Here is a 13,562-nt window from a genome sequence, read left to right as displayed (position 1 = left end):
TATTTTTGTAAATGTGCATCTTTTTCCCATTTTTTTATGATCTCCTTGTGATATAGACCTAGAAGTTATATTGCTGTGTCAAAGGGTATGCACATTTTGTATAGCCCTTTGACCATAGTTCAAATTGCTCTCCAGAATGTTTGGATTAGTTCATAACTCCACCACAATGTATTATTCCAATTTTCCCAAATTGTCTCCATTATTTATCATTTTCCTGTATAGTCATGTTACATATTTGCTTTCTGAAAAGCAGCCTACATAAGTACAAAGAGACAACCCTGTCAACTAGATGATGAACTCTTTGTCCATGGCAACCCATGAAACAAAGAAAAATCCAAAAATAGCCCCTAGTGCTGTGTAGCTCCTTTCTGCTTGTGCAGATACAGAGACAGAGCAATGGAAGTGGAACCAGAGGATGTTAAGTATCACACAACTTTTAGACTATATTTAAACTTTACTAGGCAATCAAGACTCTAAATGCCAGATTCTTATCTAGTGGGAGGCTTACAGAGGAAGTAGAAATGGCATCAAAGAGAACAAGGAGAGAAAAAGTAGCAAATACAATTGTGAAGACATTAGAAGGGCTTTATTACATGAGATCTAAAGTAGGCAAGGATAGCAACTAAATGGGAACAAATTCTCAGATTTATTGATTCTAAAAAAAAGTGACCAAGAAAACTACACCACCTAATGACCTAAATACCTTCTTTCTTATTTATACAAAATTCTTATGAGATTTAATTATATGCCATGTTCAATTCTGAAACACATCTTTCCTATTTCATAATTGACTGAAAGACATAGATAAGATCCCATTTTGCTCATTGTTTGTTATTTATGAAAAAAAAATTCATCTTGGTAGACCGAAACATCACTTTTTATTGCTTTTGTTTAGTTGTTTCAGTTGTGTTTGACAGTTTGTGACCTCATTTGGGTTTTTCTTGGCAAAGATAGTGGTGTGGTTTGCCATTTCCTTCTCTAGCCCCTTTTACTGATTAGTGTACTGAGGCAAATAGGGTTAAGTGACTTGCCCAGGGTCACACAGCTAATAAGTGTTTGAGGTAAGATTTGGACTCAGGAAGATGAGTATTCCTGACTTCAGGCCTGACATTCTACCCTCTGTATCACCTAGCTGCCCTTTGCAGGTTCTTTTACAACAAGGTGTTTGATATGCACGTGGCTACATCATTCAAGATTCCTTGGAGGATGAAATAACAGGAATAATCTTGTCCAATGATATTTTAGTAATAAATGTAAAACATAAAATATAAAACAGAGATAAATGCTCTACAAAAATATTCAGGAGGAGACCTGGAGCAGAGTCTACACTGTGTAAAGATTCCTTATAGATGGTAAGGCCCTACAGATGCTCCTGTATTTAAATGATATTGCATAAAGCCTCACAATCTCACATAAATTCCAATAAGAAATCTTAATAGCATTTTGGTCTATCCATTCACACAAAAAAGGCCAAATAGATGAAAATAGTATATTGCTCAGATTTCAATATGCACTTGAATAGAAATCTAAAGGAACTTTTCTAGCAGCGTGGGACTCAGGGACAGAAAGTGTAGATGGATAATGACCTAAGCTCAGAAAAGGAGGAGACCAGGATGAATTGTTTTCAAGATGTTAAAAAATGCTTGTTGTGATCCCCAAGCTTCTCATAATAGCAAAGGCCCATTTTATTATATTAACATTTCACCAGTGTTGCTGTATGGCCAGACCGAGAACACTACTACCTTTAAAGAGCAAAAGATGGTCATCACTCAAAATGGATAGAAGGCAATGAAAAGTGAATGTAGGTGTGACCAGGTAGCAACATATCACCAAAAGGCAGCTCTAAAGAAGAGTAGTAAAGGTTGGCATCAATAGATTATATGACAGAAAGGAAAAATGGGCTAGTAGCATGGCAAGATGTGGGCTGGCAGAGGGACAATCAGATTGCTCCATTGATACCCTTGGAATATTGAAAGAAAGGAAGGCCTCCTACATAATGGGTGAACCCACTGTAGAAAACTTTTACAGGGACATAGATGAGAGTTGCACAGGATGGGCAGATGTAAATATGTGGTAATCTACCCTTTAGGAAGAAACACAGAGATTGATAACATCATAGATTTCTTTAGATATTGGAGTATTGTAAAGGAGTCATCAAGGAATGATACAACTGCAAAATAAAATTTGCTAGTCATGTAGTAAGTTTGCGAACAACTGATGCATGGCCCAAATGTTTCAAGTTACCCTTCTGGAGGTTAGAGGAAATTATCAAAGGTCTTCAACAGGTTGTGTAGGTGCCTTTTGGAGTATTTGTGAAAGAATATTGAATAAGTTATAGGTTTGGATGTGGGAAATTCACATTTATGAGATTCCAAATCTTTTGAATATTTGAGTGTATTTTAATATGTATAATGTAATATTTGGTTGGAGATATTCTTTGTTATGGCTTAAAATCATGCATTGTAAGTGATGTTATATGTCAATAATTATCCCTCTTCACTCTTGAACAGAAGATATACAGATCAGAGAGCAGTACTGTACCACTTATTCCTATATTACTGTAGACTATTGCTCCATCTATCTTCTGAACCCAATGTTCTATATGCACAGTATACTTATGGAGTGATATGAATGCTACTTGATCAAGAAATAATTACTTCAACAGTATCTTCCTGCATGCATGATTGGACTTCATATATAGCCTCATGTTTAAAAGTATTTTAAGACTAAATATGAGTACTGAGACAACTGTAGTTATATATAACTTAGGACAAAATTTTATTTTTTGGTTTTTTTTGTTTTGTTTTTTTACAGTGAGAAGTCCTTTTGGGCTTGCTACCAGGAGAAATGAAAGTTCCTAATCCAGAAGTATGAGAGTTCTTGCAGCCCTTAGCTAATGTTGAGAGTATTCAGGAGCCAGGCCACCAGACCACTTTCTCTTAATGAGCACTAATGGAACAATGTGGCCAGATACTTCCCCCTCAGCCTGACAAAATGTGCTGTATTAATGGAACTAATTTATTGAGACATTCGTCTGGCCAAATATAGCTGCCCACAATTGCCTACATCTTTTTCTTCCTCCCTAGGCATCCTAGCTCATGATCCTAGGCTATATAAATAGAAATACAATTGGTAGATGTAATTCTCTTTGTGCTCCATAAAGGGTCAGACCCTTTTGAGGGTAACTATGCCCACTTTCAGTGTTTATTACTTGAGAGATTAGGAGATGTTGGGAAAGGTTCAGAGGACAGCCACAAAGATAATTAAAGAGTTGAAAAATAAGGACGTATGAGAAAACAGTAAAAGAATTGGTTCCATTTAGTGCTAGAATGAAAAAGCTGAGAAGTGACCCAATGATGGTATTCCAGTATAAGGAAGGTTATTTTTTAGAGAGCAGTGGCCAGCTATTTTCAATATCCACTGACAAAAGATTAAGAGGAAATGAGTTTAAATTTCAGTCAAAGAGAAAGTGAGTAAGCAAGAGTGAGAGCAATCAAATATTCAAGTTGCAATAATTAATCTGGTTAGAAAGGGGCAAACTTGACTTACCAGTAACTTGATTTTGTCAATTTGAATTTTGAACATTTTCCATTGTTCTTTTATTATTCAATAATGGATAAAAGTAAATCAGAAAGGAAGACTTAAAAATACTGAAATGGTTTGCCATTTCCTTCTCCAGCTCATTTTACAAATGAAGAACTGAGACAAATAAGATTAAGTGAATTGCCCAGGATCACATAGATAGTAAGTGTCTGAGGCCACATTAGAACTCAGGAAGGGGAGTATTCTTGCCTCCAAGCCTCACTGTGCCACCTAGCTGCCCTGCATTCTGGGGATTATCCTGCCAATGCAGATTGGCAATGCATCTGTTACTTATAGTCTTATAGAGTTGCCTGGAACACTGGGAGGTGGAATGACTTTTAAATGATCATACAATTAGTATACATGGGAGGCAGAACTTGAACTCAAATCTTTTTCACTTTAGGGTAAGCCTTCTCAAGTACCTTGATTCTGTTTATGGTACCACTATCTTCTTTTGGCTGAGCTTAAAATCTTAGAGACATCTTTGGTTCTTCATAGTTACTCCCTCTACATTCCATCAGATGCTAAATTCTCTGAATTCTGTCTCCATAAGACATGTTTCATCTGTCTTGTTCTCTCCTTGGACAATGTCACCACCTACCATGTTCAGGCTCTCATGAGCTCTCACTCCCTGCTTCCATTTGATACATTTAATACTTGTGCCTTGATTGGCAAATTTGCCAAAATCATTATCTTTACATGCAAGTTTTGCAGTGTCAGTCTGCTGCTTGAACAACTGCCTTGACTCTTGATTTCCTAGAAGCAAAAGTGCAAACTCATTAGCCTCACATTCAAGGCTGCTACAAAGCACCCACCTACCCTAAAAACCTATTTCACACTGCTCCCGTTCATGAACTGGATACTCCAGCCAAACAACACTATGAGCTGTTTCTCACTCTGAAAATACCCTCTCCAACTTCTGTGCATTTTCAAATCTCTGTGTATTTCCAAAGTTGGGAATGCATTCCCTCACCATCTTTGCCATTCTGGATCTTCTTCTATCATAGCTCAGCTCAGGTGCCACTTTAATTAGGGAGCTTTCCTTGATGGCCTCAATTGAAAGTACCATCTCCTTCCTCACATTTTATTAAGGCACTTTGTCTAATAGATCTTTCCTTTGCCCTCATCACATTTTAAGTTAGAGCATACAGATCTTTGTACATAGTATATCCCAGCTTCCAATATTTTTCCACCACACCACATAGGTACAAATTGGATAGGTTGTTCTCAATGTTTTTTTTTTGTTTGTTTGCTTTGTTTTGTTTTGTTTTCTTTTCTGTTATGGTCCCCTCTGGCAGTCTGGTAAGCTAATGGACCAACAGAATGTTTTTAAATGTATAAAATAACATACATAAACTTACAAATGAACTATAGTTATCAAACTATTACAATTTGCAAATTCATCAACCTGCCAAGTACTTGGACACTGTTATATGAAACATAAATTAAACTGAGTCACAAAGTTCTGGGCATGATTCATTTGTTAGCAAAGCTAGCAATTTGTCAATAAATAAGGCCAATGACTCCATAATACACGAAGACAAACACTGAGATCAAACAGAGTCTTTTACACTCAAAAAAAGGGAAAAACTGTAAATAAGATGGTCACCTTATCTAAATAAGGTGGTCAGACCAACAAGAAAAGAAGGAACTAAGCAGTTCCAAACTGGTTACAAAGAACTAAAACGTGTCATTAGGAAACTGAAGTTACAATTAGGGAACTGGTTTCCGGGAATAAGGAGTTATGGTAAACATTTATAGGCAATTGCTGCAATACCATCATGAGTAACTAAATTTAGTATCATGTGAAACTAACTTACATACAAAAAGGAAACTCTAGTTTCCATAGAATAGGGAAGTTTGCAGAGCCAGAAAGTTAGGCTCTCCAGCTCAACTTTGCAGGAGTTTAGCTGTTTCAAGAATAGGGAATTTAACAATTACAAATCCTTCTAGCATAGGCCAATTTAAAGTTACTTTGATTAAATCATGTCAAAGCTAAGTAAATGTATTTAAAAAAGCATTATCACACAGTAAATGTATTAATAATAATTTAACAATTATCAAGTCCCCCCTTTGATCCCTGAAAGATTTGCCTTTCATGGATCACTTATCTATAATTAGCTAGATTGATAGATTGATATACAATCAGGACCAAGAGAAGTATAATCAGGAAAAGCATAGTCATGGTTCACAGTGAGAATGAGCCTAAGTTTCTTAGGCATTAACTTAAAAAAAATAAAAAACTTTAGCACAACAATTAATGCAAAGCAAAAATACATTTATAAGGCCTAGGGTACCAAGAGCATATTTGACTGCAGTAGTTACCCATTTTAAACCAGGAGAACAATCACAAAAATCAAGAAGAAAGATCCTGTCATGAATCATCATTGTCTGTTACAAAAGTATTTCATATCATGCTAGCCTCTGATGTGTAAAGGCTTGAGTTCTATGGCACAGCAAATGTTCTTCAACTTCATGATGACACTGAATAATCAGAAAGGCACTAGAACAAAATCACAGGACTTTTCTACTAAAGGATAGGAGTTGCGATGGCCCTAAGGCATGGAAGAGTTCCTGCCGCAACAAGGTCAAGTTGAACATAGAAATAGGCTACTTGGCCAGAAGAAGGATCAAAGGATTGGGTCAAAAATCCAGAGGCCACTCCCTCAAGTTCATGGATGAACAAAATAAAAAATGTACTGTAATTTGGAAGTTCTAAGGCTGGTGCTGCTAACAAGCCCTTCTTGAATTCTGCAAGGGCCCTAAGGTGTTCTGGCACAACATGGACAGGTTTAGTAACAGAATCCTTAGCTAGAGAAACAAGATGCTTAGTGATCTCACGAAAAGCAGGAGTCTACTGATGGTAATAGCCTGATGCTCCCAGAATGGCATGGATCTGCTTCTTGGTCTTAGGGGCTGACATCTGTTGAAGAATCTGAAAGCATTTTGGAGAGACAGAATAAACATCTGCAGACAAAATGAAACCTAGATACTCAACCTGTGGGTGGAACCAGTGTACCTTATGTCCTATCTGGTATAACTGGAGCAGAAGGTACTTGCTGTCATCTTGGCAAATCTTGAGGTTAGGTGCTACTATGGGGAGATCATCAACACATTAAATTAAAGAGGAACATTTGAAAGTAATGGAAACCAAATTCTGCTGTAGAATCTGAGAAAATAGGATGGGACTTTCACCATACCTTTGAAGTAGCTAAGACCTTGTCCACTGTGAGTTCTTCAAGGCAAAGGCAAACATATAAAAAGATACTGAATATATAAATGAATAGGAACACTAAAAATGTTGTAAAAATCACTATAAAAATGCAGCCTCACAATGAATAGAAGAAACAATTGTGACAAGGTTAGAAAAAGGAGTATCTAGGGATACTGTAAGCATTAACAATGCACAAAATTTTAAAAAAGTAGATATTCCATCAGGTCCAGGGTTTTGTTTCTTAACAGGAAGAGTAGGAAAGTGTTAAAAGGAGGTTTACACAGAACAATAATACATTAGTCCCTCAGAAAATCAATTATTGGGGAGATGCTTACAATAGTATCTTTGAACAATTATATTGAGCCACAGATTCGAGAGGCTCTCCCTTAGTCTTGATGGAAACTGGGACAGCATATTTCAGTTTGGCCCACATCCTTGAAGAATGTGGCCCATAGAGAATCAGGAATTAGGATAGGACGGCAGCATCTTTCTTAGAAAGCCAAGAGTTATCTTCATCATTAACATCATCTTGGAAAGCTATTAGCATGGGGAATGAAGGAATGGGCTCATGTGAGTGCAGCACAGCTACAGATTCATCAGGAAAACCATGAAATGGCAACTTTGAGCTTACACAAAAGATTAACAGAAGTTTTGGGAATCAATAGAAATGAATGTTACACTGAGAGGAAGCCAGTGGTGACCAACTGAAGAGATGGGATGGAACGAGTCTTTCTCCATCTACACCAGTAATTCTCTGAGACCTAATAATAATTTAGGCATTTTCATCCAAACTAAAACCATACTTCCTCTATCTATCAGACAACTGTAAGGTGCAGTACCAATTAAGAGAATGATAAGAGGTTCTCTAGTGTAGGAGGTGGGAAGGTAGAGACTGGGATGACTGGGGCAAGGATGTCAGGCCCAGAAAAACTATTGCTAGAGGCTATGGTCCTTGTGCCGCCCCTCCCCCCCTTGTGCCTTCACGCTTTAAAGTTTCTCTGAGCTTCCCTAAGGTTAACTCGATTCTTCAAATCCCACTGTTTCATAGGGTTAGTTTGATTTATCAGATCCCACTGTTTTCTTTCTACATTCACTAGCAACATGATCATTTCTCTGGTAATAGCAATATTTACATGGCCTTCAAGAGGCCATAACCTTTTGGGCAGCAGCAAAGATGGTTTCAGGTTTTGTTTTTTCACTGCTCAGGAGTCTATCTTTATCTCTTCCCTCATACATAATGTGTGATAGCTTGTAACTCACCTATGGTCTTCTCACACCACTGGGGACATCACTCATGAAAATAATTCCAAATATCTGGTTAGGATTGTTAACAAAAAATGGATTGATAATCCTAGCATATCTCGGATTTAGTGTATCTAAGATTGCAAACCATGTGGTGCTTTTGCCAGCCTATCATAAAAAAAAAAGTTTGGGATTTCATTCTTTTCCTGTATAGTTTCCCGAAATTTGCTCCAATTTTCAGGTTGGATAGCATGCCTTCATTCTTGAAAGTAAAACTTCCCTAGCTTGTCTTAGTCTATGAGAGTCAGCAATAAGATTGGGATGACAGTAAGGGTCCTGCAAAGGCCAGTTGGGAAGGGGTGGTAGTCCTGCAGGGATAGCCCCTCTCACTGGAGGTTGTCTTTTGGCTGCTTCTGAACAGCTATCTTTTCACTGGGGGAAAGCAGATTTCCATTAAATCCATTATATCTTCCCAAGTAGGATTGTATCCTCTATAAAAACCTGGAACTGGGTAATAACTGTTCTAGGATCTTCATCAAATTTAGGAGTATCTATCTACCATGTAGAAAGGTCAGAAGAACTAAAAGGATAGTGATACCTAACAGGGCCAAAATCACCATTGTTCAGGTCTGGGACCATGTTTTCATGGAGAAAATCCCAGCATTCTGTTCTTCAGCATTACTAGAATATAGAACTTTCTATGGCACAGAGGCAAGATAAGAAGGAGAAAGAGGAAGTGAAGGAGGAAACATGAGGTATAGAGTCTGATTTTGTTAGTATGAGTTATCAAAAAATCAGCCCGGTAGAACCAATAATTGTTTTGGATACTTTTACTCAGTAGCCAATCTTAACTTTCTTAATATACAAGAGTCAAAAGCACTAAATTGGGGCCACAAAGGATTATCATCTTGAAAAGTAACATTATCATGAGTAAGGAAGAGACAAAATACTGCTATCCAAGTTGTGAAAGGTCCATGTGTAAATAATGTCCATGAATATTAGGTTAGAAAGGAAACTGAGATTTTCAGAAATGATAAGACTCAAATAGTTTCTGGGGGCATAAAAATATCTTCTGCTCATATAACTCTAGCTCAGTTTCTACAAGAAATTAAGCTGATTAAATCATGATGTTATCAACAATCCAGTCCAATTCAACAAATAATTATTTGTCACCTACTATGTGCAAGTTGAGGTGCCTAGTTGTATCAATTAAAGTAACTCTGTTCAATGACCATAAAATTATACCTTTCACTCTGATTAGCCACCCTAGAAAGACAATCCACTGGGCAAGAGGATGCCTGGCAAGAACATGCATAGATCATGGGATGGATGACCAGACACACACTCTACAAATATCAGCAATTATTGTCTCCTGATTAAATCTTTTCAGTGTTCAAGGGTCACTTGTTAAAGGATGATACATCCTTAAGCTATTATCTCAGGAATAGCCTAGGGAGAGTGCACTCAGATTCATAGCATTCACTAATCTGGGGGCCATACTTTTATCACTCTCTCTAGTTCAGATATACCAATTTCAGCAGCGCTGGTACAGAAACATAAAGATAGGTCCTTATAGATGTAGATGCCACAACTTCCTTGAAAGTATTTTCAAGGGTAGCCCACCAGGAAATGCCACACAACACCACACAAAATGCCACAGAAAAGGGAGAGACCTTGGTTGAATGGAAGACTCAACTAAAACATATTTCTCAATAGCCTCATCCCCCAAACTCTCAGGTATCAATAGAAATGCTAGCCAGTGCTTAACAGAATATATCAGCTTTGTTGAATTTTAATAGGTAAAGTCTTCCTTTTGCACATGTAACTGGTAGTACAAATACAGTAAAGGTTATAAAAAGGATACCTTTTGCCCCAGTGAGTACATCATTATGGATGTGTTTAAATATTTTTCATAGTAGTATTAATAAGTAATTAAAAATAAAACTGGAAGTCAATTGAATATCTAACAAAGGGGAGGTAAATTGTTTAGGTAAATTGAAGTACATTAATATAAGATCATAGGTTTCAAGCTGGAAAGGAATTTACATATAATCAAGTCCGAACTTCTTTCTTTAGAGACGAGGTTACTTAGGCCCAGACAAGCTAAATGAATGCAAAAAGTCATGCACGTAATGAGTGATGGCAATGGAATTTGAACCAAGGTCCTCTGACATCAAGTCAAAGCAATTAAGATGGACAAATGTAAAGACACACACACACACAAATGCACACATGCACACATACACACACAATTTTTGTGAAATAATGTAGTGAATGGAGTATGCAAGATTCTGTAAGCAAAAGTGAATGAAAATTTTCAGCAACTCTTGATGGAAACTCAGAGGAAGAAACAGGAACATGAATACAATACTTTAAACATCAAAATTAGGAACTGGATCTGAGAGTTTATTTGTATATGTAACTCCTAGATTAAGAAGTTGGTATACTCTTTCTCTGCAAATTGCAGTCTTTGAGAGAATCAAACTCAAATATCACAAACATCTATTCTAACTCAATAATTACTTGCATTTGAAATTAAATGTAAAATTAATGAGCTAGCATGTTGATATTTCATGTTTTAATAAAAGTTTTATTTATTTAGATTTACTTATTAAAGAATACTTCAGTAGTATTTATATTATGTGCTACCCTTAGATACTCTGGATATATGCAGCCCTCGTCACAAGTATCAAGGTTATCCATTACCCTCATTACTACTGCTTTCATTAACTATATGAGATAATAGAAACATCTCATGGGAAAATCTCCAGTAAAGCATGCATCTTACTTCAGAGAATTCTGTCTATTTTAGCACACCTCTTTAGGGCCAAATAAAACAAATCTCTTATACCCAGACATTGGACACTATTGATAAGATTCCTTTACCCTACATATCTGAAGATGCCAAGCCCTTCAAAATATTTGTCATCTTTGTCTATTTCTTCTTCCTCACATCTCAGGCTACTATCCATAATGGGAACTTCATAACATGCTATATCTTCCCTTTCGTATTTAAAATTTAAAGGAAGGTAAAATAGATGAGTATATAGAAACATAAAAGTAGCTTTAGTCATAAATCCTTATAAATCTAATTCCTTTATCTAGCATTGTCAGGCAACTGGAATGTTCTGGTGAACTAAATATTCAGGAGATAGTGAAATTACTTGCAAGTTTTCATGTATAAGATATGTAATCATAAAAATAATAATATCAAGCCCCAAGGCACACAAAAGAAATTATATTACATTATAGTCACACAGATTTTCTTGCATGCATGGCAACTTAGTAATTTGGGAGTGCTTTTAGTTAGCTTTCAATATCCCTAACCAGATGTTTTATTTTGAAATTAAAAATTAAAACATTATTTGAAGATGACTTCATTTTGGAAATTGTGGATTTTATTTTGTTTCAAACCATAAGACATGTTACTTATAAATGATAGTTAAAGTGATGGTTCCATTGATAGTAGTGAGTCTAAAGAAAATATCTAATACTAATTTTGAAATTATCTTTTAATTATTTTAAAATATCACTCAAAAGGGAGAGCTTCAAGTGATTTTTTATTATTAAAAAATACATATGATCCCAGCTGAGAAATGAAGATCCATTTTATTGACTTTAAGGTTGTATATACATAATGAAGAGAAAAACATAAATTGTATTTATTTAAATTTATTTAATGTGGCCCCAAATCACCTGTACAAATTCAGTCAAACTGACTAGAGAGTTGTCAAATTTCAATATCTTTCTGCTGCATAAACCCAACCTTATAATTTTGTCAGGCATGATTCAATGTCTCTAATTCTTCATTTCTAAAATCAAGAAAACAGTCCAGAGTCAAAACCAATGACAAAGTTATTGACTGCATAGAAGTGACAAAAGGGGCATTCCCCAATATTGAATGGTTACATAATATTATCACTATTAAAATTGCTGCCATATTGTTTAATATGACTGATGAATCTTTTTCAAAAGCTTCTGATCTTTATAGGAAACTAGTTCATAAATAATATGGCAAAGATCTCTTTTCTTGGTAGTTCTTCACACTCATCACCCATTATAAGTTAATATAAATATTTGTAAGAGACCAGTGTTGATGCTGTTTAGTAGTTACCTTTGTGAGGCTTCCACTAATTCATCTAAAATAATCAACCTTTTTTTTTTTCCTCAAATACACCCATATTATACATTACTAAAAAAAGTGGCATTGTTGATTAGAACAAGTAGTAAATGTAGATAACACCACAGGATCCATAAATTCGTTTGTATGACTTTGTAAGTAACTTGTCTATGATAGAAAAGGAGGTCAACTTTGGGTTTTTTTGTTTGTTTGTTTCTTTTTCTTAAATAATTTTAAAATTGTCATCTGTTCTAGCTATTAGCCTTTCATGGGAATGTAATTAAATTGATGTGTGCTTTCAGATCTGATAAAAAGCTCACTAAGAATGATGGGAAACCAGATAGATTGCCATATAATGAGTTTTATTATACACTTTTTAGTAGTGAGGCTAAAGAAACAAAATCTACATACACTAACCTATGACAATTCTTTCTGCTTTTCTTTCTTTCCTTCCTTTTTGTTTTTTGAAAAAGAAGAAACCAACAGCAAAAACAGACTCATGCTAGTCAGTAGCCACCATAGAAACCAAGGGTTTTCTTTTAAAAATATGGTTTAGTAAATTAAAAAAAAATAATGTGTGTTATGTACCTTTCCTATTTTCTTCTGATTGTGGTTGTTGTAAACAATTACCAGAAAAGAACTGTAATTGGTTATTTCTTCTTTATAAAGAGGGACTGCAACACAACTGCCTCATTTTTCTTTAATGTGACAATATACATATAAAGGAGTTCTTAGAAAATATATAGTCACCATGAGATTCTAAGTCTAACAAAAGAACCAGTGAAAATACACAATGAACTTACAGATAAGTTATCAAAAATAACAAATAACTACATAGATTTTTCTGGAAGAGATAAGTGAGTCCAGATGGACCAGCTGAGCAATATTTTGAGGTTGAGTTAAAAATAGGTGGCTAATAAATAGGGCAGAGAGAAAGATATTTGTTTCTGGAAGAAATTAAAGTGGAAGGTGAGTATCAACCAAAACCAAATACAAGATTAGTGTGGTTAATATAAAGGAAGCAATCACCTATTAATAATATAGGTGACATTGATATTGTGTTTAAAGGCTTACATTTTGCTTTGCATATATTACCTCAATTATTCTCATTTGATTTGATTTCATGGACCAGGGAGATTATATAGGTGCTAAAGGAGAGGATTCTTCATTGATTTTAAATCTTGAAGTTATTTTGCATGGTAGCTCATGTAATTTTATTCAAAATATTATTTTAAATTGCTCACAATGAGAACTGTGCCTTATAAATTGAAAATTGGCAATGTGTTATGTTAAGGTGTCCAGGAGACTGCTATAGCAATTGATGTTGGGTCTTTTTCTGTTTGACATCATCATTAACAATCCACATGAAGGGATAATACTTTGATACTTCGATGGGCTGCAATT

At 35.5% G+C, this 13,562-nt stretch overlaps 1 protein-coding gene across 1 annotated transcript in view; it reads left to right on the top strand.

Annotated features, from left to right (window-relative positions):
• SNTG1 (syntrophin gamma 1) overlaps nt 1-13,562 on the top strand; it is a 489,887-nt gene that overhangs the window by 369,049 nt on the left and 107,276 nt on the right.

This window comes from Phascolarctos cinereus, unplaced genomic scaffold (genome assembly GCF_003287225.1).
Source record: "Phascolarctos cinereus isolate Bilbo 61053 unplaced genomic scaffold, phaCin_HiC Scaffold_4;HRSCAF=312, whole genome shotgun sequence".
NCBI lineage: Eukaryota > Metazoa > Chordata > Mammalia > Diprotodontia > Phascolarctidae > Phascolarctos > Phascolarctos cinereus.
The sequence above is the reverse complement of the archived record's forward strand: the minus strand, read 5'-3'. Positions and strand labels throughout refer to the sequence as shown.